At 36.9% G+C, this 27435-nt stretch overlaps 1 pseudogene; it reads left to right on the forward strand.

Annotated features, from left to right (window-relative positions):
* The first annotated feature begins 20075 nt into the window (after positions 1-20075).
* On the forward strand, positions 20076-21491 carry LOC129026626 (serine/threonine-protein kinase 25-like; annotated as a pseudogene).
* The last annotated feature ends 5944 nt before the right edge of the window (positions 21492-27435 follow it).

The following is a 27435-nucleotide window of genomic DNA, read 5'->3' on the forward strand; positions in this document are numbered from 1 at the left end:
GCTCTGTTGCCGAGGCTGGAGTGCCATAGCACAATCTCGGCTCACTGCTAGCTCCGCATCCCGGGTTCATGCCATTCTCCTGTCTCAAATTCCCGAGTAGCTGGGACTGCAGGCGCCTGCCATCACACCTAGCTAATTTTTTTTGTACTTTTAGTAGAGACAGGGTTTCACCGTGTTACACAGGATGGTCTCGATCTCCTGACCTTGTGATTTGCAGGCCTTGGCCTCCCCAAGTGCTGGGATTACAGGCGTGAGGCACCGCGCTCCGCCAACTAGCAGTCCCAGTGTTGGCTGCCGCCCTTCCTGCAAGAAGCTCAGATGGCTTAGACGGCAGGCAGCCACAGCTGTGGTGATGGCTGCCCTTCTGCCCGGGAATGCAACAGGCTTAGACAGATTCTAGCTGAGTGGCTGTTGAGAATTTGTGCGGCTCCGTGGCTGGGATCCTAGGCCCTGGTAGTACGGGGTCACAAGTGGGATCATCTGATCTGTGGGTTGCATAGTTCCATGGAAAAAGCATGGTTTCCCAGGTTGGGTAGCACGCTCACTCACCGCCTCTCTTGGCTGGGGGCTCCCCTCCCCCATGTGGCTTTCAGGTGGGCCACCTCACCACACTGCTCTTCCTTCCTCTCCGTGGGTCACACCAGCCACCTGGTCAATCCTGATGATAGAACCCGGATACCTCAGTTGCCAGAGTAATTGTATCACAGGTGAAATTTCCTGTGTTGTTCTGTGTCAATAACTTGTGGGATAGGGGTTGATAAAATTCTCTTGTATTTTAATGTCTACATCTTTGTGGATGATTGGATCTCTGAGACATCAGCTATTCGAATATATTTGAAGTGACACTATGTGTGGAAAGCAGGGGTTGGAGTATGGAGGACGGGAGGTGAGGATGGAAAATTTGGAGGTGAAAACAAAGAATATGAGATAGAAAATAAAAGATCAAGACTATTTAGGATATTTGCATCATATTAATGATTTTGGATTTTAAATCTGAGAACAATGAAAAGTCACGATTGCAAGTTTTATTACTTAATTCACATTTTAAATATTGTTCCTTATGCTTTCACCAGTTGGTTTTTATGGCTTTCTTCTTTCATTTCTCTCCATTTGTTCTTGCTCTCATCACTGCTTCATTTCCTAATTTAGTCATCACTTAATTGTCTTCTCTAATTTTAGCTCCTTTTCTTTTGCTTGTCATGTTGTTAGTGCTGTTACGCGTTATCTCCTTTGTCAATTCTTAGAGAGAAACAAATCACAAATTATTTGAGAAACACTTGAGTATTTTCTAGGCTTCTTGATTTATGTATTTTGACATTTAGATATTACATTTTACTTGGTTCAATATCTTTTCCTCAGAAATTTATTTATATCTGTTCTCTGTAGTATATATTTTTAATAATTGTCATGAATTTTATGTCATTTAATTAGTCCTCTCTACATTATATCAATTTATACTTTAGTATCTGTGTATTGAGTGAATTGGATAAGATGAAATAAAAAGTTTAGGGAATAGGTGTTATTACTTTTATCAATTTGTGCTCAGACCTTGCAAAACTAGTATATAAACCTGATTTTTATGAACAATTAATGTTGTTCCCAGATCAAAACTCATTTTAATGTTTAATAAAATTCTTTTTTGATAATATTCTCTAAAGAGCAGAATACATTCAAGGATAAATAATTCATTATTATAGTAGATTTTTAGAAAGAGTGTTTTCCTAGGCCTTATCGTTTTAATAACCAAAGGCTATACTTGTATCAAATATAGTCTGATTATGCTCAGCACATGAAATCTAATTATTTTAGCTACTGAGTGTGGAAAAAAACAAAAACATATGCTTATGTAATTTTGTCTACTGGTATCAGAAAGTTGGCCAGTGCTAATATATTGGTTTGACTATATGGATAAGAATGCAATTGACTAATTTTTAAATATCAGAAACATTTATTCAGCTAAGACATGATTCTCTGGATGCAGTGTTAGGACACCATATTAAGAGTATTATTTTTATCTCTGATTATTTCACCCTTATCTACTCATTTAATCTTCAGCCTTGCTGTCTGATTGGTCACTGGTATTCACAGAAGCAAATCACATGCTGTAGAAGAGGAGCTGAAAAGCCCCACATTGCTCTATAAGTGATGAGGTTTTTGACCTCAGTGTCTATTTATATTCTATTCTTCTCTGACACACTGGGACCCAGGAAACAGTTGACAATAGCTAGGGTAGTTAACCAATGGTGAAGCCCTTCATATTCCTGTAAAGAACTCAATAAGTCAATGGTTAGGCTTAAACTCATCAACATGAAAAAAATGCTCAATAACCAGCCAGGACTATGATTGTTAATTTAGCAATGATGTTTTGAATAGGAATTTTAATCGTTTTAGTTTTAAGTAGTAGATGAGATGCTTGCCCTTATTAAGCCAGGACTTAAAGATTTGAGAAGTACTAATGATTGGTTAAAACCTGGCTACTGGTGCAGAATACGAAGGAAATAAGCTCCAAATGTGAAGCAGTAAAAACATAGAGAAAAACTGAGGATGCCATAAAACTATAAAAGGCAGTATGCAAGGTTAAATAGAGCAAAAAAGCAGAATTGCTTTGGGAAATGAACAAATTTTCTTGGATTTTAAGGAAAAAGTACCACAGATGTTTAAATATTTTAATAAACCGACAGAAAATAATCAGTACTGATGACTGTATTTTATCCATCTCAGTGATTGAAATGAAATGCCCACACCATTTGAAGTTACATTTTTTTTGTGCAATGTACAATTATAGCTCATTGTAATTCTGAACTCCGGGACTCAAGTGATCCTGCTGCCTCAGCCTCTTGATTAGTTGGGAGTACGAGTCTCTGGGCAAGTACATCCTACCTAAGTGAGTTTTTATGAAGAGGCAGTATTATTAGCAGCAGCCTTTGACAGTGTCAGAAGACTTCTTTGTGAATTTGATTTGATTTTTTAATTTTTAGTTTCTGTGGGTACATAGTAGGTATACATATTTATGGGGTACAAGAGATATTTTGATACAGGCATACAATGCATAATAATCACATCACGGTAAATGGGGATTCACAGCTTCAAGCACTTATTCTTTCTTTGTGTTACAAACAATCCAATTATACTCTTTTAGTTATTTTAAAATAGACAATAAATTATTGTTGACTGTAGTCACCCTTCTGTGCTATCAAATACTGGATCTTATCCATTCTATCTAGCTTTGTTTCAAGTTTCAAAAACCATATACTTTATCTTTTTCATTTTCTATTTAAAATTTCTTTAAACTTCAGTTCCAAAGAAAATGAAAACCACATTTTATTTAATTTTATTTTCACTTTATTTAATTACTAACACTGCAATATTTAAGCAATGTACTTTTTACCTCTTAAAATTTATGATATTAGGTTTTGACCAATAGTTGTCAAAACATAAACTATTAACCATTTCTGCTGCTTCATTATTTTATTGAAAGTAAACATCTGAATAACCACATTATGATTACAGGTTTTAATATGAAACTACAAAGCCATTTTCAAAACTTTATCATGTTTATGTTCTCACTCATATGTGAGAGACTTAAAACTTTATCTCATAGAGGTAGAGATTAGAATGCTGGATACCAGAGGCCAAGAAGAGAGGGTGTAGAAGGTGAAGAGAGTTTCATTAAGGGGTACAAACATATAGTTAAATAGAAGGAATAAATTCTAGTGTTTTATTGCCCACTAGGATGACTATACTTATCAATAATTTTCTGTGCATTTCAAAATAGCTAGAAAAGAAGATTTGAAATATTATCAACACAAATAAATGATCAGCGTTTGAAGTGATGGATATCCCAATTGCTCTGATTTGATCATTACACATTGCATCTATCAAAAATCACATGTAACCTATAAATATGTATAATTATTACCATAAATAAAACAAAAATAAAAAGATTATCAAATGTTAATGTGAAAATATTTTGCAATCTTAGGAAATGACTTGTAAATAAGAGCATGATCTTCCATAAGCTGAATTTTCTTTGCAATGCAGTGACAGGTAGATTGTCAGTACCAAGATATTTTGGCATTTAGAAATACAAAAAGTGACTTGAGGGCAAATTGACTAATTTTATCATATAATTGCTTTCTATTTTTTAATTAAAGATTTAAAATCTATCTTAAAAATACAAATCTGAAAAAACTGGTAAAAAGCTAATTTTATAATGATGAAACATTTAATATCAAAGTAGCTTATAACATATATTAGGGTGTCCATTTATTTTAGAATTAGCATAGGATAGCTTGCTATTTGTTTGAATATAAGACATTTATTATAAATACTACTTCATTGAAAGTATATTTGATAATATTTATTTATTTATTTATTTATTTTGAGAGGGAGTCTTCCCTGTCATCCAGGCTGGAGTGCACTAGTGTGACCTTGGCTCACTGCAAACTCCACCTCTTGGGTTCAAGCGATTCTTCTGCCTCAGCCTCCCGAGTAGCTGGGATTACAGGCTCATGTCACCATGCCCAGCTAATTTTTTTTTTTTTTTTTGTATTTTTAGTAGGGACGGGGTTTCACCATATTGGCCAGGCTGGTCTTGAACTCCTGACCTCTTGATCCACCTGCCTCGGCCTCCCAAAGCGCTGGGATTATAGGTGTGAGCCATCATGCCCGGTCGATAATTTCCATTTAGACATACAAATGATTAATAAAATGATAAAACAATACTCTTTGTGAGATAAATTCAAAATTTTTTTTTGGAAAGTAGTAATAATTTACTTAATATCTGCTTAGGACTCTAAATATGAATCAGGGGAAAACTAAACACTATTTGTTAGTGAGTCCTTAAATATAAAATATATATTAGTGGGTAAGTTTAAATTAAGACCCATTTTGAAAAATAAAATAAAGGATAGAACCAAAGAAACTTTCAAACAACAGTAATTTTCAGAAGTCATGATATTTGAATAACAATAATTTATTTATATACCAAGAAATCACATAATCAAAAGGAAAATGTAAATATACAATTTTCAATACAAAAGAAGTAATGATAGGACAGAATTGTAAAACTAATATGAGAACTGTAGGAAAAACATTAATTTTGAAATTGTTTGCAGAGGAATAAGAATTTGTTCTATGGCAAGGGACTAAGAGTTAACCAGGCAGAAGGGAGTGTGATGGGGATATTCATTTTAAATATTTATACATTGTGAGCAAAAATGCAGAGGAAGAAGTAAACATGTTCCATTGATTAAGGAAATATTTATACTATCAAAGTGTTCATTGTCTAGTGGGTTAGAATATATAACAATTATAAGTCTGAATAATTCATATATTGCATGTGCATAATAAGAAAACAAATCCAACAGAAGCAGATTCACCTATTAACTGCACATTTATTTATGCACTAGTTACTATATTAGACCCTGTGGACACATCTGTCAGCCAAAAAGGCAGGGCTGCAGTCCTTGAAGAACGTATATCTATTCTTCAGCGTTTGCTTTTACCAGTTTTATGACCAAAAATATGGAATCTCTGACACATCAAGCTGCTCTGTTGGAATCAGGCAATAGCAGTTAAGAGCAGTAATTAAGATTTGGTGAACATCAGAAAAATGCAAAGCAACATCGCAATGAGATATTACTTCACACCTGTTAGGATGGCTATTGTGAAAAACAAAACGTGTTGGCAAGGTTGGAGAAAAATTGTAACCCTTTACACTTTTGGTAGAAGTAATTGTAAAATGGCACATGTAATATGGAAAACATGGAGAGTCTTCAAAAAATGGAAAATAGAACCACATGTGATTCAGCAACCCTACTCCTGGTCATATATTAAAAAGATCTGATGTCAGGATCTCAGAGAGATATCTACACTCCCATGTTTATTGCAGCATTATTAACAATAGCCAAGATATGGAAATAACCCAAATGTCCAATGACAGATGAATGGGTAAAGAAAAGCGAAAATGTGAAATATACGTGCAATGGAATAAAATTCAGCCTGAAAAAAAGAAATCATAACATTTGTGACAACATACATGAGTCTGGATGCCATTTTGTTAAGTGAAATGTCAGTGACAGAAGGACAAATGCTGAATGACTTCCTTTATATGGGATATCTAAAATGGCCAAGGTACAGAAAGGAAAAATAGCATGGTGACTACCAGGAGGTAGGAGGAGGACGCAATGGTTATTGTTGTTCAGTGGGTATAAAGTTACAGTTATACAAAATAAGTAAGTTCTTGATATGTGGTATACAGCATAATGCCTATAATTCAAAGTACATTTTGTGCACTTAAAAATTTGTTAAGAGGATAGAGCTCATGTTAAGTGTTCTTACAAAAAAAAAAAAAAAAGGACACGGGAAAACCTTTGGAAGTGACGGATATGTTTACTGCCTTAACTGAGGTGATGGTATCATGGGTGTACGCTTATATCCAAACTCATCAAATTTTATACATTAAATATGTGTGGTTTTAAGATATATCACTTTTACATTCATAAATCTGTAAAATAATATGGTGTAATTTTTTTCTCTGCTCTTTAATTCTGAAGAATATATTACTATATGTAAAAGAATTCACAGAGAAGAATGAAAGGTTGTATTTCTCATATGATGACTCCAGCTTAAATAAATAAGAAGCCAATAGTGACTCTCCCATTCAGCAGTTCTAAAACTTTTTATAAATTATTTGGCCGCTTTGTGTTTCTTCATATGAAAACAAAAATAATACAGTTGTAAAGATTATAAAGTAAACATGTAAACTTTTACAGCTATGCTTGGCACATAGATGTGTTGGTTATTATAGTATAAATAATTTGATAATAATTTCATTGTGGCTTACTTTGCATTTTCCTCATAAACAATGAGACTGAGCCTCTCTTCAAATGTTTATTAGTCATTTGTTTATCTTATTTGAAATGCCCATTTATTTCTAGTTCATTTTGTTATTACATTTATCGCTTTTATATACTGAAATTTGTAATGTATTGGATGTGTGAATCCATTGATCAGTATTTCAACTATATTCTTTATGTCTGTGGTTTGCCTTTTCAATTTTTTAAAGTTTTTGATTAATAGAAGTTCACAATTATACTGTTTTCCAACTTTCAAATTTTATGGTTAGTTGTTTTTGCTTTTGTTTTCTTGTATTCATTTTAGAAAATCTTCGCATGCCTTCAGTTCATGATTACATGAATTGGCTTGTCTATGTTTGAGCCAGTACCATACTGTCTTAATTCCTGTGGGCCTAAAAGTCTTGGTATCAAGTAGGGCACTTCTCAGTTTCATTCTTCAGATGGTTTAGTTCCTGTTGGCCTCTTATTTACTTGTCCATATAAAATTAGAATTATTTTGTCAGTACACACACACATACACACACACATTCTCTCTCTCTCTCTTCTAATATTTTGTTTGGGATTTCCTTGAATGTGTAAACTAATTTGCAGAAAACTGACATTCTTACACTATTGAGTCTTCCAAACCACAAACATCAAATGCAATTTATATCTCTCTTTATTTAGGCCTGTTATGATTTTGCTCAGTTAAATTTAGTATTGTTTTATTCTTGCATAACTCTTCCTAGATTTATTCTAGATGCTTGACTGTTTATAATAATAATCTTTTAAATGATATATTCTGTTCGTTGGATGCTTTTATCTGAAAATTGATATTTGACATGAGTGTGTCTGATAACCTTGCTAAAAGTTCTTATAGATTTCTATAATTTATAGTTTTTCTTGGGTTATTCATATAGACCATACTGTTGTATATGGATCAAGACGGACTTATTTCTTTCTCTCCAACGTCCTTTAATTTTTCTTTCTTACTTTATTACTAAGAGCTCCAGGCCAGTTAGAAACAGAAATTATAATTCGTGGTCTCAGGGAAAGCATGCAGTAAGATCTTTTTTTTTTTTTTCTTGAGACGGAATCTCGCTCTGTCGCCCAGGCTGGAGTGCAGTGGGACGATCTCGGCTCACTGCAAGCTCCGCCTCCTGGGTTCACGGCATTCTCCCGCCTCAGCCTCCCGAGTAGCTGGGACTACAGGCGCCCGCAACCACGCCCGGCTGTTTTTTTTTTTTTTTTTTTGTATTTTTTAGTAGAGACGGGGTTTCACCGTGTTAGCCAGGATGGTCTCGATCTCCTGACGTCGTGATCTGCCCCCCTCGGCCTCCCAAAGTGCTGCTATTACAGGCGTGAGTAAGATCTATTGTTAATGACTACAGCACATATAGTGATGTCCCTTTTTCACCTCTGATATCGGTGTATCTTTCCGTTTAATTTTGGTGGAAATTTTTTACAATTATACATTTTCAAATAACAAACATAAGAGTTTAGAAGATTTTGTACAATTTTAAATTTGATTTCAATATTTCAGTATGTTCTCAGTCTCATTTATGCTCTTGTTTTTTATGCCTTTCTATTTTTAACACCTTGAGCTGGATAATTAGACTGTGTCAACGGTTCAATCTTTCAATTACAAGAACTACAATTACATATTTTCCTCTACATAAGCTTTAGCTGCATAGCATAATTTACAAGATGTTGTATTTTTATCATCTTTAAGTAAGAACACTGACTAAATTTCAAACAGTTTGAGAATTTTCTAAGTTAATTATTGGTATTTAGCTGAATCTCCCTATGACATGGTAACACCTTCTGAAGGTTTATTCTTGAGGTTTCTTGAGACTTGTTTCTCATATTTTAAAATAAATTTTATGGCATGTTTTAAGACTCTATTTAACAAGCTCATAAGCCTATAGAGCATCTTTTTGAGTCTCATATTGCCTGGCAATCATTGATTCATTTTATATAATTTTGCTAGTCTCAAACCAGCCGTGGTTTAGTGTAGAATTTCTTTCTTTCATCTTGTACATTCTGTCTTCCAGTGTAAACTTTCTTCAACATCTGCCACTGACTGTATAATAAGAAATAACAATTTCTGGTAAGATAATTTTAAGATTAGTAGGTTACAAATAAAAGAGTTTATCTTATTCTTGACCATTTCCTTTTCACAACATATCCCTTTACTTAGAAATGCAGCATTTTAGATCTAGACAAAGTATTTGACAAACTATAATTTATCTGTTTAAATGTGAAAGCATTTAAAAGTTTTAAATAAAAGTTACATAGAATCTTAGTACTTGATATGGAAAAACGTAAGTGCAGCCACTGTATGTGAAGTGAGGAGAGAGGGTCCAATATTCTGGATGCTGAACCTTCATATTGACCATCCTGAGGTGCCTTTAGAAGCACCTTCCAATAATCTCATTGGAAATCTAAGAAGCAGAGCTGAAAGCGCCCTCATACAGTTCATCTTCCTTTAGCAGAGGATGCAGCCCAGAGAAACTGTTTCCATTGTCTTCTACAGAGTTGGTTTGTGGACCACTTTCATCTAAACTTTATTCTCCTAAATAAGTTTATCAAATGTTCCACCATTGTCTAACTGTTTGCAAAGAAATAAGAACATATCATTGAAAAAGGAAAATAAGTAAATAAATATTGTAATCTGTTTTGTTAGAATGGCTTGCTGATCTGGATATAAAATTATCTCTCTTCTACCCCAAATTTCCTTTTCTGAAAAAGGTGACGTTAGAGAAAAATGTACCTTTTGGAATAAGAAGGTTAAGATATTTCTAATAACACTTATGCGTTATGGCAAGGTAAATTGAAATTTTGTTAATTACACCATGTTTTTCCACTCTCTCTTTCTTTACCCAAATCTGTTTTGTATTTCAAAGCAGTCAAGTGATGAGAGTGATGAGTAAAGACAAAGTCAGGCCAACTTCTAAGGCTGTACTACAATTAATCTAATATTAACTGAATACACAATGCAAATCTTATGCTTCCTGAAAATAAGTAATAGAATTTCATATATAGAAAATTACAGTCAATATAGTGATGTTAAATTATTAGCCAAAGCTTAATTAATTGAGTTCATTTGTAAACTCTTGTCATTCATAATGGATTTTTAAAGTTTTGAAAGTAGTTGAAATGAAACACTGTGCGTAGTTGTCACTTTGAATGTAATCTGTTTATGCTTCTTCCATTTATTTACCATTATTGAATGTCAAAAAGAAAAGTGATAGCACTTTGCTCAGCCAATTTTCATGACAAATATAAGTGATTTGTCAGTGAGTTGTACTAAATTGTCTAATTATGCTTGCATTGACTCTGTTTTCCTGGGAGGGGAACAGAAGTGAAAAAAGGTTTAAAGTGTTCAATAGCCAAATCTGTTGGTATTTGGAAAATATTGAAGCTTTTTTTCATATAAAGAGGCAGAAAAGGTAAGATAAAGTAAAAGTAAAGAAAAAAAGAAAAAGAATGAAGAGGATGACAATAAAAAAGAAAGGAACAGATATTTTACTTAAAAATTAAATGATATCTAAGGGTATTTTTTATTTGTAGTAAAGCACAGAAGATAAATTAAATGTATGAATTATGCTACATTTATATACTAATTTATCTGTGATTTATTGAATAATTACTATGTTCCCGGCACTCTGCAGGTTGATAAGAATGAAAATAGTGGCAACGAGGAGTGCACCGTCTTTTGAGACACTGGCAAGTCGATTGGCAAACATGATATTGTGTAGTGAGGGTTTTAATAAAGGTAAAAGAGAGTACATAAGAGAGATATTCTTAGAGTTCTATAGGTTAGAAGTACTGTGTGGGTCGTAAAGGGATCTGCAGGGCTCTGTTTCTTTCTGGAAGCTCCTAGAAGAAAATCCATGTCTTTCCTCAACTGTATTATTGCCAGAATTCAATTCCTTGCAGCCATTGAACTAAGGTCTCTATGTTTCTCTGGTTGTAAATTGTGGACTATTCCCAACTTTTAGAGGCTGCCACATTCCTTGGCTCCTAGCCTACTTCCTTTCCCCCAAAACCAGCAAAGGTGGGTGCAGCCCTTCTCACACCAAATCTCTCTGACTCACTTTTCCAGCTTCCTCTTTAGCTTTTAAAGGCTCACATGATGCGATTGGCCCCACACAGGTAATATAAAATAATATTCCTAAATCGATGTCCTTTGCCTTAATTATATTTTCAATTCTTTTTGCAATTTTACATTACATATTTTCAGAGCTAGAGATTGGGAAATCAGCATCTTTGAGTATGAGGGTGTTATTCTGCCTATCACAGATACTTAACAAAAAGTAGTGAGAGATGGGCAGACAAGGAAGCAGTGGATAGGTATCTATACATTAAAGAATAAATTGGTCCCGAGGAAAGAAAAAAAATGAGTTTAGCAAGAACATTTTTAAAAGTGGTTTGTAATTCAGAGAAAAGGAAATGACAACTTTGGAAAAGTGTCTTTCCAAGTGATATCGATGTCATGAAAAGCTGAAGAGATTATTATCAGCTGGAATGAAGTGTCTCCTACGCCATGGTTGGGTATTTCAGTTTTATTTTAAATGTAGCAGAAAACCAGGGAAACATTTTAAGAGATAAAATGCCATTATATACTCATTGTCTAAAAATCACTGACAGCAGCGTGGGAAGGAATGGCAGGGGAGGGTCAAAGCTGGAGAAATAAAGAAAAGTTAAGAGGATAATACTACAAATGAGAGGAGAAACAGCCCATCATGGGCAGTGACAGTAATGGCCTTGCAGAGGGGAAGGATTCTAACAATATTCAGGAAATATAAGTGAGAGAACCTGGCAGAAAATTGGATGTGGAGGAGAAAGTTAACAGGGAAGAACAATAATTTCAAGAATTCTAGCTTTGAAAGCTGCAGATGAGAAATCAGAGTGTCAACTCATGTGCTTTTTAACGTGTGCGTGAAGAATTGTCATAATTAACCCTGAAAAGACTGATGTATTCTGTGATGAACTGGGATTGGTTGTTCCTCAAGGAAACTTCCATTGAAACTGAGAGTTCACAGGCAGTAAAAAGATGTGGCTCAGTCCTTATAAAATCTAAACCATTGTTGTTCCCAATTAATATCATAACATCTATAAATCTAACTGACATAGACCTTCACTGTGCTGAGTCGAAAATCTGGAAGTTTAAAAGGTACAGAGGAGGTACTATCAATAAATGAGAACATCTTTGGCATCCATAACCCCTCACATTGAAAGAAAGCTATAACTAGGGTAATAATGAAAAAATTAATTGGAAATCATGACTTACACAATACATATTTTTCTAACTCTATTATTCCTAATCATAACTTTATACTATACCTGTGATTTTTTCCATGAAAAATTCTCATGAAGGCCTGTACAAAACAATCTAGATATTATTTTGTTTCTATTACTAATGTCTACTAAAAGTAACTAGGGCTACTTGAAGCACATTTGATTATGTGTCATGGGACAGGAAAAATAAAGGCTTGGGTCTGGAAACTCTTAAAACAGTTCAAATTTTAGGATAGTTTTGAGGTTTTCATAGGTATTAAAGCCATCTTAAAGGGACTATTACTGGGCAAGTGGTAATAATTAACTAGATAATGCAGTATTAAAATTATCAATATTTGGCCAAATATTAATGGCCATTTGAATCAGCTTACAATGATAAAAATCTACCTGTTCAAGAGCATAAAGTGCAAGACAATCTATGTACTTATAAAAGGAGAAAAAAGATGACAATGTTAGAATAATTATATTTTTGAATTTCTTCATACAAAGTGACATTCTATACATATGCACTTGATTATGGAACATGTAATATATGTATATATATGTGTATACATATGCACACATATACAAAGGAAAAACATGTAAGTACAACATATAAAGTAAAAACATATAAGTACAAACACTAAAATTCACAGAAAAAACATCATCAAAAGCTGAAGAAATCCTGCAAGAAAAAGGTTTACAGTGAGTGCAACTGTTGACTTTCACTGGTGGTCACACCAAAAGATCAGTTAATAAAATGGTCAAAAAGTCACTATTCCAAAAACATAAATGTCAAATGTGTCAAAGAATAGACTTGTGACTTGTGTCACACATCCCCTTACTCTAGAATTGAGAAAACTTCAAAATCACTTTATAAGTTTTTTTAAAAAACTGATGTTCCGTAATAAATTTCCAATAATACTGAGAAACCATGTTAATATATCATTAAAACATGGCCTTATGCTAGCTCCTGGCCATGGCAAATGTAATTAATACATCATTTTAAGAAAAGATACCAAATTTCAAAATCTACCATTTATATCAAAGACAGAGACATAAAACCCATGATATAAAAACTAAAGCTTCATTGCATTAAGAAAAAAAGCTCAGGCTCGTATTGAATGCTATAACTTGCAACAATCTCATTGGACTAAACATCTCTATCTTGGCTTCTATTTAAGGATCTTCCCTCTAGAAATCAAAATTTTATTATTTTGATATGGTATTATTTTATTGTGTCTTGAAAGACAACTAAGGATAAATGTAAACATAACATACAGTAGAATAAATGAAACCCTAGGAATATGTAGAAATGGCAAATAAAAGAAGCTGTAAATATACGATACAATCAGGTTTATGTCGTAAGCACTTCATAACTTTGAGCTCCATCTCTGCCTCCTCAGTTCAGTAAGGCCATGATCTGCTCAGAATCCACTTCTCTGCACTGCCATTTGGAAAGTGCCTTCAGGCACTGCCTGCATTTCAACATCAAAACTGTAGCGGTTGGCTAAGTCTAGTCTTAGTTATTTTATCACATCCAATAGCAGATATTTTCTCCAAAACAATTTTGCCAAATTATCTAACAGTTCTAGTGCATAAGCTATACGCTTTAAAAGTGGGCCTTTTACTTGTCTGTCTGGATGACACTCTATTCTAGTTTTATTACAAAGTTTGTAGCAAATAGGTCTTAAGGAGAATTTCATCCATGTGTGAGGCAAGGGCACAGATAATATTATTCATTAAAAAAATACATTGGAAAGCTCCTTTTTTGTTTATCTACACATTGAGGGTGCAGGTTTTCTTTTTCTCTGCATTTACATACTGGGAGATAATTCTCCATGTGTACCCTCCCTTTCTTTTTTTTTTTCTTTTTCTTTTCTTTTCTTTTTTTTTTTTTTGAGATGGAGTATCACTGTGTCACCCAGGCTGGAGTGCAGCCTCCCATGTTCATGCCATTCTCCTGCCTCAGCCTCCCCAGTATCTGGAACTACAGGCACCCACCACCACTCCTGGCTAATATTTTTGTATTTTTAGTAGAGACGGGGTTTCACTGTGTTAGCCAGGATGGTCTCAATCTCCTGACCTCGTGATCTGCCCACCTTGGCCTCCTAAAGTGCTGGGATGTGTACCCTCCCTTTCTACACATCTGCTAACCAGAGACACTGATTGCTTTTGTTTCAGACTACTTTGCTGTTTGTATAGTAAACAATCTTGGAAGATAGAGATAGTGTTTCCCTCCAGAGCAAGCAACAGGCATGATTCGCTGATTCCCATCCTGTAGAAGATGTGCATTTCCTAAGAAAAGAGTTTCTCCTTTGTAATTCAACCCATTGCATGTAATTCTCTCTCTGCATCACACTGTAGAAATTTGAGCTTATGGAACAGAAGGCAAGAAGAACCTGCTCTTCTGACTACTGCTATCAGAGTGACCAACTAATGTACTTGCTTTCATCCAAGAGGGTCATGTCTTCTGACAGCATTCATGAAATTGTGAGGCTAATATTTCAGTTTGAAAATAGGGTAACATCTCAAACTATTCACAGTTCTTGACAGTTTTGTCTGTGAGATGGGGACACTGGCAGAAATATAGCTTCCTAGGAAAGGAAGAATGAGACCTTGTAGGCCAATTAAGAGAGTCTGAGAAAAGTCCCTGTGAATCTGTATTGTGAAGATAGAATAAATCTTGTGGTTATCCACATAATAAATGGTCCTTCACTTTGATGCCTGTTAATGAGGGGGAATTAAAAAGAGTAACGACGGGCTGAGTACTGGAAAGCAGATTCAAAGGCAGCTCCTTGAATGGTACCCTGGTTGTTGCTAACCTTCCTCTAAGTAACAGGGCTTTGTAGCAAATGTAGCAGTCAGCCCTATGGCTGCCTCGGTGGGCAGAAGTTTCTGATCCATTTTAGATAACAATTACAGAGAATACACCTACACTAACAATCAAAAGAGGAAATTTGCAACCATTATGTGTAAACCCAAGTCACTCAACAACTCCAAGGTCCAATAGGCATGGAGAAAGGAATGATACCTACAGATATTGAAATAGAGGGATACATAGATATCATATTTATGCTATTAAAATATATTTTCAAGGTCTTCCCTTAAAGTCTTTCTCACAAAGAAAAAAACTATAGTGTGGCTCCTCAAACTGTTGCAAGCTCCCAAATTTTAACTGATCACTCTTTTATTAACTGCCATTCTCTTTTATATGGATTTAGCCATAATTAAATCACCATTTTCCTTAATGTGAAACGGAAGTCTACCAGAAATCTCAGCAAATGTTCCCAGGTTTCTACTCCTCTCAGACAAATCAACTGTCTACACCTCAATATGTATGTCTATTTCTCTTTCATTTTCCATGGCTCATGGCTCCTGAATGGCATAGATCTTACTTGGGGTGCCCCATCAATTGTGAAGAAAATGTTTTATTTAGGGAGGTCATATTGGCTATACTCTTCTTGTATCCCTGACTGATGTAAGTTTCCTTTGAGACCCTGACAGTTGTAATATTTCAGTTGGAAAATCCAAAAATGTGGGAGTCATCAATGTCTCCTCTTTTACCTCACCAAAATAATCCAAGTTCTAGTAATTTAACCTTATTTATGACCTTAGCTCCTCATTTTATCAAAGCTGACGTAGTGTAGCGTCCACCATAGAATTGCCCTTCATGCTTCCAGACTTGTTGCCTAAAGTCTATCCTCCATCATATTAGTCTTTTCTCACAATGTTATAAAGAACTGCCCGAGAACGGGCAATCTATAAAGAAAGGAGGTCGAATTGACTTATAGTTCCACGTGGCTGGGGAGGCCTCAGGAAATTTACAATCACAGTGGAAGGGCAAGCAGCCACGTCTTAGATTGGGGCAGGCCAGAGAGAGAGTGTGTAAAGGAGAAACTGTGAAACGCTTATAATACTATCGGATTTCATGAGAACTCACTCACTATCACAAGAATAGCATGAGAGAAACTGCCCCCATGTTCCAATCACCTCCCACCAGGTCCCTCTTTTGACACGTGGGGTTATTGGGATTATAATTTGGGATGAGATTTGAATGGGGACAGAGAGCCAAACCATATCATCCATTCTCTACAAACAAAGCAAAATAAAACAAAAAATCCAAAATATAATGAAGCAAAGAAACAGATTTTCCTAACATAAAAATTATTTCTCAGCCTGATGTTTATTAAGAGCCCCAAACATCATAGGATATAAAGATCAAAATCTCTAGTGTGGTCAACAGCATCTCCCATGACCTGGCATTGATCTTCTTATCCAAGATTCCACTTGTTACTCCCAACACCTTCTTTATAAATTCAAGCGCAGGCATATCATGCACTTTGCACTCACTCTTGTAGTTCCCTTGCTTTCTGTCTAGTTGTTCTCTCTGCCTAAAATTTTGTTTATTGAATAATCCATAATCTATCTTGCTTTATGGTGTTTATATTCTCTATGTCTCATTTGGGGTATGATTTCTGCTTGAACTCCTTCCTAGGGATTTGTTGGTTGCTCACTGATGTGTTTCCATGATACACTATAAGTGCTTTTAACATGGTTGCTATCACTCTATATGGCATTATTCTATTTATTTGTTATACCTCTTAATGTGTGACAAGATCCATGCCGTCTGAATTTACCTTTGGAAAGCACCAACCAACACATTTCAAACTCAATGTAAATACTCAAAAAATGCTTAATGACTTAATTAACAAACTATGTATCTCACATTACTATTTCAATTATGTAGAATTATATGTTTATATGGTCAATTAAAAATAAATATAGTAAATAAATTGTCAGTTTTTGGTGAAGATCATTGAGTTTTGTATTTTATTTTATACTGCTCTTGCTTCAACATTACTTATGCAAAAATTACCTGTAAAAGCTTGACGCTAACCTTTTATGAGCATACGAATAATGAATACTTCTTTTACACACAGTTAGCAATTACATTTTTAGATTAGTTGGCTGTCATGTTGAAAAGAGCACAGATCTCAGATGATGGGATGCTAAGCAGATAAGAAGAAAGGTTGGGCAGATCTTCACAAAACATTACAGATCCAGTGGGTTGTACTGGAAACCTAACAGGAAGCAAAGAGTGAAAGAGAAAGGAAAAAAATAGGAGATTAAAAAATGGGTGACGGGAAACATTGTTTACTCTTCTATATCATCTAATTTTGCTCTGTGCTGTGGTGCTTTGGAGAAGACAATTGAAAAGTAATGGGGTGTGGAAGAGCTGCAGTACCCACTAACTGAAGGAGAAAGTCATAGCCTAAGGAAGTAGATGGCTTGGCAAAGAGCTTGTTAGAAGAGGGTGAAAATGGAACAATTTTAAAAGCATTTTTAATTAGAAACTAAAGTTACGACATGTATGGATAAAGAGAAAATTCTGAAAATAAATTTAAAAATGTAACTCCATGCAACATTTGCTTTTAATGACTTAATTTTAAGTAATGAATTCACATGCCATTAAAATAGAACAGAGTAGTAATTTTAATGGATGATCCTAGGAAAAAAATAAAAGTGAGTATATCTCTCTGCAAGCAAATGTTAAAATTTCCCCTGAAAATGACAAAGAGAATAGAAAATATTCCCATTTGACCATTTTACATGTTTCTGATTCATTCCTTTGTTATGCTCTATTTTTACATTTACCCAATATGTTTTCTTTCTTTTACACTCTAACAATAAGATTAATGTTAAGGCTTTAGTTTATGCTGCAGTAGATTTTATACAAGTAACAATGAACACAACATATTTGAAGGATTTTCCAAACATTGTTTTCCATAATAATTTTCATCTAAGAACTATAATGTTAAAATTATGCTAAGAAATGTAATCACTTTTAAAAACATTGTAAACTCACTCTTATTCTTTATTCACTGCTTTAGGCTGTTACTATGAATGTCTATAAATTATAAAATTTACCTTTTTAATTTGAAATTATAAGATTATTACATTAATAATCTCCCTTTTTCACATGTATCCTGATCATTGTCTACTAGAACTGCAAGAGAAAGTTTGTCTATTTTTACTGTACCGCTTTTATTTTTAGTCATTGTATAATGTCAACCATTCTGAAATAGCTAATCTCCCTTCTAAATTTAAATATATTTTTTCTCTTTTATTTACTGATGACAGAATATGCATCTATGTCCTTCTCTCAATATTATCTAGATTTTTCAGTCTATCTCCCTCCAAATCTTCCACTTGGGCATTTTGTTATGAGCAACAGATTTAACTCGAGGACATTGACTAATACATGAGAGATGTGGATTTATTTAGTTGATATCCACTGACACCCCACACCCAAACTAAAACAACAACAAAGACAAAAATCAATAGATTGGGAGCACACAACAACGTGAGTTTATTGTATGATATAGATAAATTAATAATTGTCATTTATTGATGTCATTTATTGATTCATTCAACAAATATTTATCCAAAGTTTAGAATGGCTGTAAGAAGAATGGCATTACATAGAATAAATAAAATGGCATTATTCAGTTTATTAGTTATACCTCCAAATACACAATAAGTTCCATGCAGTCTGAAGTTACCTTTGCAAAGCATCAGCCAATACATTTCAAACTCAATGTAAATACTCAGAAAAATGCTTAATGAATTAACTAACAAATTGTTGGATCTCACATTACTATTCAAATTATATATATTTGTATCTTTATATGGTCAATTATAAATAAATTAAAAATAGAAATAGTAAAAAAAAAGTTGATTGTACTTTTGTGTGGCATCCTTATGGGGCCAGCACTGTTGCTAGGTGCAGAGCTAGCAACTGTGTTGTGCCTATGAGGATGTCAGTCAAAAGTAAAATGAACATTAGGATAGAGGAGGTGGGTAATACAAGGACCGTCCATAGAAGGGCCAGTATGCCTAGTTGTTGGATCGGAAAAAATTGAAAAGTCCTAGATTATGAGCAGTTGATGGATAGGTCAAATAGGGCGAGAAGAAAGAGAAATATTTTAACCAGAAAGAACACGATTGAAAGTGTAAAAATCAGAAAAAAGAAGTCACCCAGACCATATTTGTATGGTTGGCTTAGAAACAGTATGAGAGTAGTGAGTCTAGGTAGGCTAGTATTACATAATAACAATTTATAGGACTCATTAAACATTAAAGCTTCATCCTAAATTTCACAAGAGGCCAGTGAAGGAGGGCTGACAATTTATGTTTTGAAAAAATTCACCCAGGGTGCTCTCAGGTAAATGATTGCAGACTGTCACTCATGGAAATGAGACATAACAGTTGGCTGCACTATACCTGTGGGAACAAGGATGGTAGGAAGTGGAGGATCTGAGAATCTTTAAATGGTGGAGTCAAACTGACTCTAGTGATATTCTATTGTTTCAGAATGAGAGATGAATAGCTATGCCTTGATTTTGACATTAGCAATTAGATTTACGGTGTTGCCAATTACTGTGAAAGGAAACTTAAGTGAGGAGTGAAATTTGCTAAGTAAGGCACTGCATTGAATTTATACAAGAAAGTAGTTTATTGGTATTTAAACTTTTCAAATTGCATTAACATTTTTGCTAATAAATGCCTGTCTAAAACATGCGATGTAACTTTCTCTGATGTCTTCATGACACTTCAGCATTAGAAGACAAAAGCTCTAAAACCCACCATGTAAGTGTAAGAGCGTCTGGTTGGAGGGCGGGGACGGGAGGGGCGGCGAGACCCCTGGCGCCTGGGCTTTAGGCCCGGGCATGGCGGGGCCCCGGCGGCCTGGGGGTCTCCTGGGGCCCCCCCTCCATGGAGCCCGCCACCCCGGAGCTCCGTCCCAGATGACTGAACTGGGCACCAAGCGCTCCTGCTGTCCCTGGCAGTGGACTGACGCGGCAGGGGCGAGCTAGCCGGCTCCGCGCCTCTCCGCGGGATCCAGACGCCTCCAGGGGCTGCCGGCGGAGGGTCTGACGCGGCGTGGGCATGGCTCACCTCCGGGGACTTGCCAACGAGCACTCTCGCGTGGACCCTGAAGAGCTCTTCACCAAGCTCGACCGCACGGGCAAGGGCTCGTTCGGGGAAGTCTACAAGGGCATCGATAACCACACGAAGGAGGTGGTGGCCCTCAAGATCATCGACCTGGAGGAGGCCGAGGAGGAGACCGAGGACATCCAGCAGATCACCGTCCTCAGCCAGTGCGACAGCCCCTACGTCACCCGCTACTTTGGCTCCTACCTAAAGAGCACCAAGCTATGGATCATCATGGAGTACCTGGGCGGCGGCTCAGCACTGGACTTGCTTAAACCAGGTCCCCTGGAGGAGACGTACATTGCCACGATCCTGCGGGAGATTCTGAAGGGCCTGGATTATCTGCACTCCCAATGCAAGATCCACCGATACATCAAAGCTGCCAACGTGCCACTCTCGGAGCAGGGGGACGTGAAGCTGGCGGACTTTGGGGTAGCAGGGCAGCTCACAGACACGCAGATTAAGAGGAACACATTCGTGGGCACCCCCTTCTGGATGGCGCCTGAGGTCATCAAGCAGTCGGCCTACGACTTTAAGGCTGACATCTGGTCCCTGGGGATCACGGCCATCGAGCTGGCCAAGGGGGAGCCTCCATCTCTGACCTCCACCCCATGTGCGTCCTGTTCCTGATTCCCAAGAACAGCCCACCCACGCTGGAGGGCCAGCACAGCAAGCCTTTCAAGGGGTTCATGGGGGCCTCCCTCAACAAGGACGCCCGATTCCGGCCCACCGCCAAGGAGCTCCTGAAGCAAATTCATCACACGCTACATCACGAAGACCTCCTTCCTCACCGAGCTCATTGAGCGCTATAAGCGCTGGAAGTCAGAGGGGCATGGTGAGGAGTCCAGCTCTGAGGACTCTGACATTGATGGCGAGGGGGAGGACCGGGAGCAGGGCCCCATCTGGACGTTCCCCCCCACCATCAGGCGGAGTCCACACAGCAAGCTTCACAAGTGGACAGCCCTGCATGGCTCACAGAAGCCTGTGGAGCCCGTCAAGAGGCAGCCAAGGTCCCAGTGCCTGTCCACGCTGGTCCGGCCCGTCTTCGGAGAGCTCAAAGAGAAGCACAAGCAGAGCGGCGGGAGCGTGGGTGCGCTGGAGGAGCTGGAGAACGCCTTCAGACAGGCGGAGGAGTCCTGCCCCGACATCTCAGACAAGCTCATGGTGCACCTGGTGGAGCGAGTGCAGAGGTTTTCACACAACAGAAACCACCTGACATCCACCCGCTGAAGCGCGCTGCTGTTCAGATAGGGGACAGAAGGTCCTTTGTTTTTGCTCTGAGCTCCATAAGAACTGTGCTGACTTGGAAGGTGCCCTGAGCTGTGTCGTGACTGCAGGGACACGTCAGATCCTGTGGGCCTCACATGCCAGGTCACCGTCTCCTTCCACCCCTGCAGTGTGCTGTTCTGCAGGTCAGGGACATTCCCTATGCCCACTGCCCTCCTCCCTCTCCTGGCCCAGCAGTAGAGATCACGGAGGCTCCAGGAGCCGGCGTGGCCCTCATGAGCTACGCCTGGGTCTTCTGCAGACTCACGCAGCCCAATGGCCGCTCAGACCAAGGCGCAGAGCAACTACCAGGGCAGCTCTGTCTCATCCTCCGTGAGGTGGGGAGAGGCAACAGGGCAGCCCCCAGAGGAGTGCCCTGGCCGCTCTCCTCCCGAGGCCCATGACGGCCATAGATTTGCCTTGTGGTGTTGGATCAAGTACTGTGTCTGCTCATAAGTACTTGTGTATTCCAGAATGTTTTGTTTTTTAAGAAAATTGAATTTACTTGTTTCCTTAAATATTCTGAGGTTAATATGTTAGTTTTCATAGGACATTGAGAGGCCCCTGCCACTTTCAATAAAGACCTGACTTGGAAAAAAATAAAAAAAAGAGTGTCTGGTTAATAAGACTTAAGGGGGATAGATTGGCCTACTTGGCAAATGACACAAAAATAATTTTATTCATCACATGGTGTGGCCTATAAAAAAAGTCAAACAATAAGTCCAAAATCTCCAAGAGTAAATATTTAAGTCAGATATAATTTCCAGAATCAAGAACTAAAAGGCCTATCTCTGTTAACCCTAAATACATATATAGTAGTACATGGACACAACTTTAATCTTTAGATCTTTGGACAAAATATAGAGAAAATTAAAATCAGTAAATGAATTGCCTTTGCCCCATCCCAAAAATGGAATAACATTCTTGATGCAGGATTTTTCTCAGCCACTTTGCCAGCCAGGGACCTCCCCAGCTGTTGACAACCCTGCCCAGGCCTTGCTTGGCCCTGGGTTCACCACAGGAAGTGCACCTCCCACTCAGCCCACCAGGCCATGCTTGGCTTGTGCTCTGCATGGGTACCATGACCACCGTGATGGTGCACTCAGCCCCTGGTGGAGGGTGTGTCTGGATGAGTGAGTGCCAGGTCCGGCTGACCACTCCAAGTGCTGGCACAGGTGAACACTCCATGCAGGGCTTGTGACTGAACCAGATGTGCCACAAGTGACTCCTCCAGGGGACTGTGACATCCATACGAGGGTAAGATGATGGCACCCAAATGGGGAAGCTTGTGACCTCGAAGCCCCAGAGGAGGTGTTACAGCATACTAACAGCTCTTTTAGTGCCACCACAGCCTGCAGAATGGGGACGTGTTAACAGCCCTTTCAGTCCTGTTGCCACACTGTGCTCCACAGCTCCAGAGCTGGCCCAACCTCATCACTGCTTCCTATTGCATGGGGTGGCCACCAGGTGCCAACATGGGTCAGAGGGCTAAATAAAGTGTTACTGCCTTTTTTGTACCTGCATTTGGCAGCATCCCAAGTTCTTGTCCCACATCCAAGAAGAATGAGCTTATGCTGACAATTGAAGGTTGAAAGGCACAGAAGAGTTTTATTAAGCAATGGAACAGCTCTCAGGAGAGAGATGTGAGGGTGGTCTCTCTCTCAGCATGGCTGGGTCTGGGAGTTTTATGGCCTCAGAATGGGGGAGTGCATGCTGATTACTTTGTGAGTATGCAAAAAAAAAAAAAGGCTAAATCAAAGTCACCACTCAAAGGTGTGCGTGGCAGTTTAAAAAAAAAACAACAATTAGGGAAGGGTAGGTATATATAAAATAGGTGAAGTGTGGGGACCAATCAGAGGAAAGCATGTCAAACAGGAAGACAGGTTCTCAATCCTGTTTATAGATTTTTTTGAGACTTGTAGCTTGGGTTTTAAACTGTCTTTGACTTGAAAGTGGGGTTTTACTGGGGACCCTCCCCTATTTGCCTAGGAATGTTTTTGCCTCCTGCGGCTATCATTCTAACAGTGTTATACATTCTGTTGAAAGAATGTTAACAGGTTATATAATAGAATTGTTTTCATTGGGAACAATACACTCATATTATTAATGTTTGTTCTGTATATACTAAACATGCTTCTGAACCACAAACATGTTTGATTACTCAGTAAGATTTTAAGAAGAAGTAACTACAGTGTCCTTTATTATCAGCAGAAAGCATTGGAAAATCTATATACTTCAATATAGACAAATGCCATTATCTCAAGAGTACAAAATTAGAAATTAACTTGTGACAAGTATAAACATATTTCCAAAGAGTTCCAGTGCAAAATACATTGGCACTATTTAAGTTTACCTTGGAGCTACTTCAAGGAGATTAAATATTTTATATTTAGATTCTAACTATTTAGTGAAAAGCTCCTAAATATTGTATATAAATCAGCATATACACAAATGTTAGTGTTTACTGAAGCATACCTGTTGCTTAATCTTCATAACAGTTAAAAATATCTTATGAATTTATGCCAAGACTTCCTTTAAAATACCTATTGCTTATTAAACTCTGGGGTCATTTATTTCAAGAACCAAAGTATGACACACATTTTAAATTTAGACAGACAAACTTCTAACAGACTGTATTTCATAAGAACAACTTCTGTCTCTCTCTGGATCTCTAGTCTACCCATCAGTGGTAAACTGAATAAAGAAAATGTGGTACATATATACCTGGAATACTATGCAGCTATGTAAAAAAATGAGATCATGTCCTTTGCAGGGTTATGGATGGAGCTGGAGGCCATTATTCTCAGCAAATTTTGTTTATAAGTGAGAACAAAATGCAGTATTTTGGGAGCTAAATGATGAGAACGCATGGTCACAGCAAGGGGAACAGCACACACTGGGGCCTATTGGAGGATGAAGGGTTGGGGGAGAGAGAGCATCAGAGAAAAGAGTTAATGAGTACTAGGCTTAATACCTGGGTGATGAAATAATCCGTACAACAAACTGCCATGACATACATTTACCTAGGTAACAAACCTGCACATGTACCCCTAAACCTAAAATAAAAGAATTAAAAAACTATTAAAAAAGTCTTAATGTTTTTCTACAGATGGATTAAAAAATAAATGCTGTTATAGATAGTGAGTCCTGTTTTTGGCTCTTTGATTAGAATACTTAACTAAAAATTTTCAAAAAACCTACATTTATTACAGTAGTATTTCCATGTAAATTTAAGTGTCAAGGAAACTTTCTCAGTTTCGAAAAGATACATTTTTTAAAAAGTAAGTCTTATTTAAAAAGACAAATAAGTCAGAAATGAAAGTGGAAACATAAAAGAGATACCTCAAAATAAAAAAGGATTATAGGGAATAATAATGAGCAAATATCTGCCAATAAATTAGATAACTTAGAAAAAATAAATTCCTAGAAAACCTTAAACCCACTAAGATTGAATCAGGAGGAAAGATGAAGCCTGAAAAGACCAATAACAAATAAAGAGATTGAAGTAGTAATTAAAAGCCTCTAAGCAAAGAAAACATCTGATAACTTCATTGCTGAAGTCTACCAAATGTTCAAGGAAGAATTAACATCAATCCTTCTTTTTTTTTCTTTTTTTTTTTTCTGAGGCCGAGTTTTGCTCTTGTCACCCAGGCTGCAGTGCAATGGAGTGAACTCACCTCACTGCAACCTCCGCCTCCTGGGTTTAAGCTATTCTCCTGCCTCAGCCTCCCAAGTAGCCTGGATTACAGGTGCCCATCACCATGCCCAGCTAATTTTTGTAGTTTTAGTAGAGATGAGGTTTCACCATGTTGGCTGGGCTGGTCTTGAACTCCTGACCTCAGATGATCCACCCACCTCAGCCTCTCAAAGTAGCAGGACAACACACGTAAGCCACTGAGCCAGGCCAACACCAATCCTTCTTAAGCTCTTTCAAAAATAGAGGTAGAGGGAATACTTCCAAACCCATTTTATGAGGCCAATGTCACCCTGATAGCAAAGCCAGACAAAGACACCACAAGAAAGGAAAATTACAGGCTGATATCTCTGATGAACATAGATGCAGAAATGTTTAATAAATTATTAACAATACAAATTGAACAGCACATAAATAAGATTACATATCATGACCCAGTGGGATTTATCCCTGACATGCAAGGCTGAACTAACATACAAAAATAAATCAAAGCAATCCATCCTATTAACAGAATGAAGAATAAACCACAAATGATTTATGGCAGCTGATGCAGAAAAGCCATTTGACAAAATTTAACATTCTTTCATGATAATACTCAACAAATTAGATAAAGAAGGACATTTTCTCAGTGTAATAAAGGTCATTTATGAAAATCCCACAGCTAACACCATAATCAATGGAGAAGAACTAAAAACATTTCCTCTAAATTCCAATACTAGGCAAGGATATTCACCCTGCCTACATTTAGTCAGTATAGTATTGGAAGTACTAGCAACAGCAATCAGACAAGAAAAAGAAATAAAAGGCACACAAAAGGAAAAAGAACAAGTAAAATTATCCTTCTTTGCAGACAATTACACAATCCTATATGTAGAAAAAACTAAAGAATAGACAAAATAATCTGTTAGTATTAATAAATGAATTCAACAAAGTTGCAGATATAAAATCAATATACAAAAATTAATTTTATTTCTGTACAACAATAACTGTCTATATGACACAGCAGTCCCTTTTCTGAGTATATACCTAAAGGAAATGAAATTACCACATTGTAGAGATATCTGCACTTTCCTTTTCTTTTCTTTTTTTTTAATTATACTTTAAGTTCTAGGGTACATGTGCACTTTTTATGGCTGTATAATATCCATTATTTTTTCATCCATTCATCCACTGATAGTCATTTAGGTTGTTTCCATATCTTGGCTATTGTGAATAACTTATTTGTGGTATCTATAAAGTTTACACTCTAGAAGCAGAGAGTGGAAAGGTGGTTGCCAGGGGCTGGAAAGGGATAAGGAAAATGGAAAGACTGGTCAAAGGATACACATTTTCTGTTATAAAATTAATAAGTTCTGGAGATCTAATATAAATTGTGAATACAGTTAATAATACTGTATTGTGTACTTGAAGTTTGCTCTTTGATGATTTTATATACATACGTAATGTAATGTTACCAAAATCAAATTAATAGACCCTTCACTACACAGTTACTCTGTGTGTGTGTGTGTGTCTGTGTGTGTGTGTGTGGTGAGGACATTTAAGAGCTGCCCATTGTACTCCTTATATATGTACACTTTTGTATAAAAGACAGGGTCTCACTCTGTTGCCCAGGTTGGAGTGCAGTGACATGAGCATAGCTCACTTCAGCCTTGAACTCCTGGGCTCAAGTGATCCCTGCACCTCAGGGTCCAGAGTAGCTGGGATTACAGAAATGAGCTACTATGCTCAGCTAATTTTAAAAAAATAGAGATGGGGATCTCACTATGTTGCCCAGGCTGTTCTCAATCTCCTGGCCTCATGTGATCCTCTCGCTTCAACCTCTCAAGTGGTTATGATTACAGGTGTGAACTACCAATTACAACTCTATACAATTTTTATTTGTCAATTATACTTCAATAAAGCTGGGAAAAAATAAAGGTAAAAAAAGTAAATGGGAATGTATAATATGTACATAATATGTAAACCACAGCTAGAGAAACAGACCACAAAATGCAGTAGTAGAAATGGCAACTATTCTTTCTTTGGCACACTAAAAGTTTCCACACTCAGTCTTGGCAGTTTCAGAGATGGGGTAGCAAATGAGAGATACCAAGTTGATTATTTAAAGGAATTTTTATAGCTTTTGAAATTAGTGCCCTACTTTTATGTGACAAGTAAAATTTTAGCCCAATGAAAGCAAAGATGAAATTCAAGTGTCCCCAAGAGGGGCATGAGAAACTATTTAAAAGAAAACCAGGTTGACATCAGACTGCTCATTACTACCACTTGATTTTAGGACAAAAAAAATTGATAAAAACTTCAAACTGTTGTGGGAAAATATCATTAATCTAGAATTATTATTTCCAATAAAACTCT

This window comes from Pongo pygmaeus, chromosome 16 (assembly GCF_028885625.2).
Source record: "Pongo pygmaeus isolate AG05252 chromosome 16, NHGRI_mPonPyg2-v2.0_pri, whole genome shotgun sequence".
Lineage (NCBI taxonomy): Eukaryota > Metazoa > Chordata > Mammalia > Primates > Hominidae > Pongo > Pongo pygmaeus.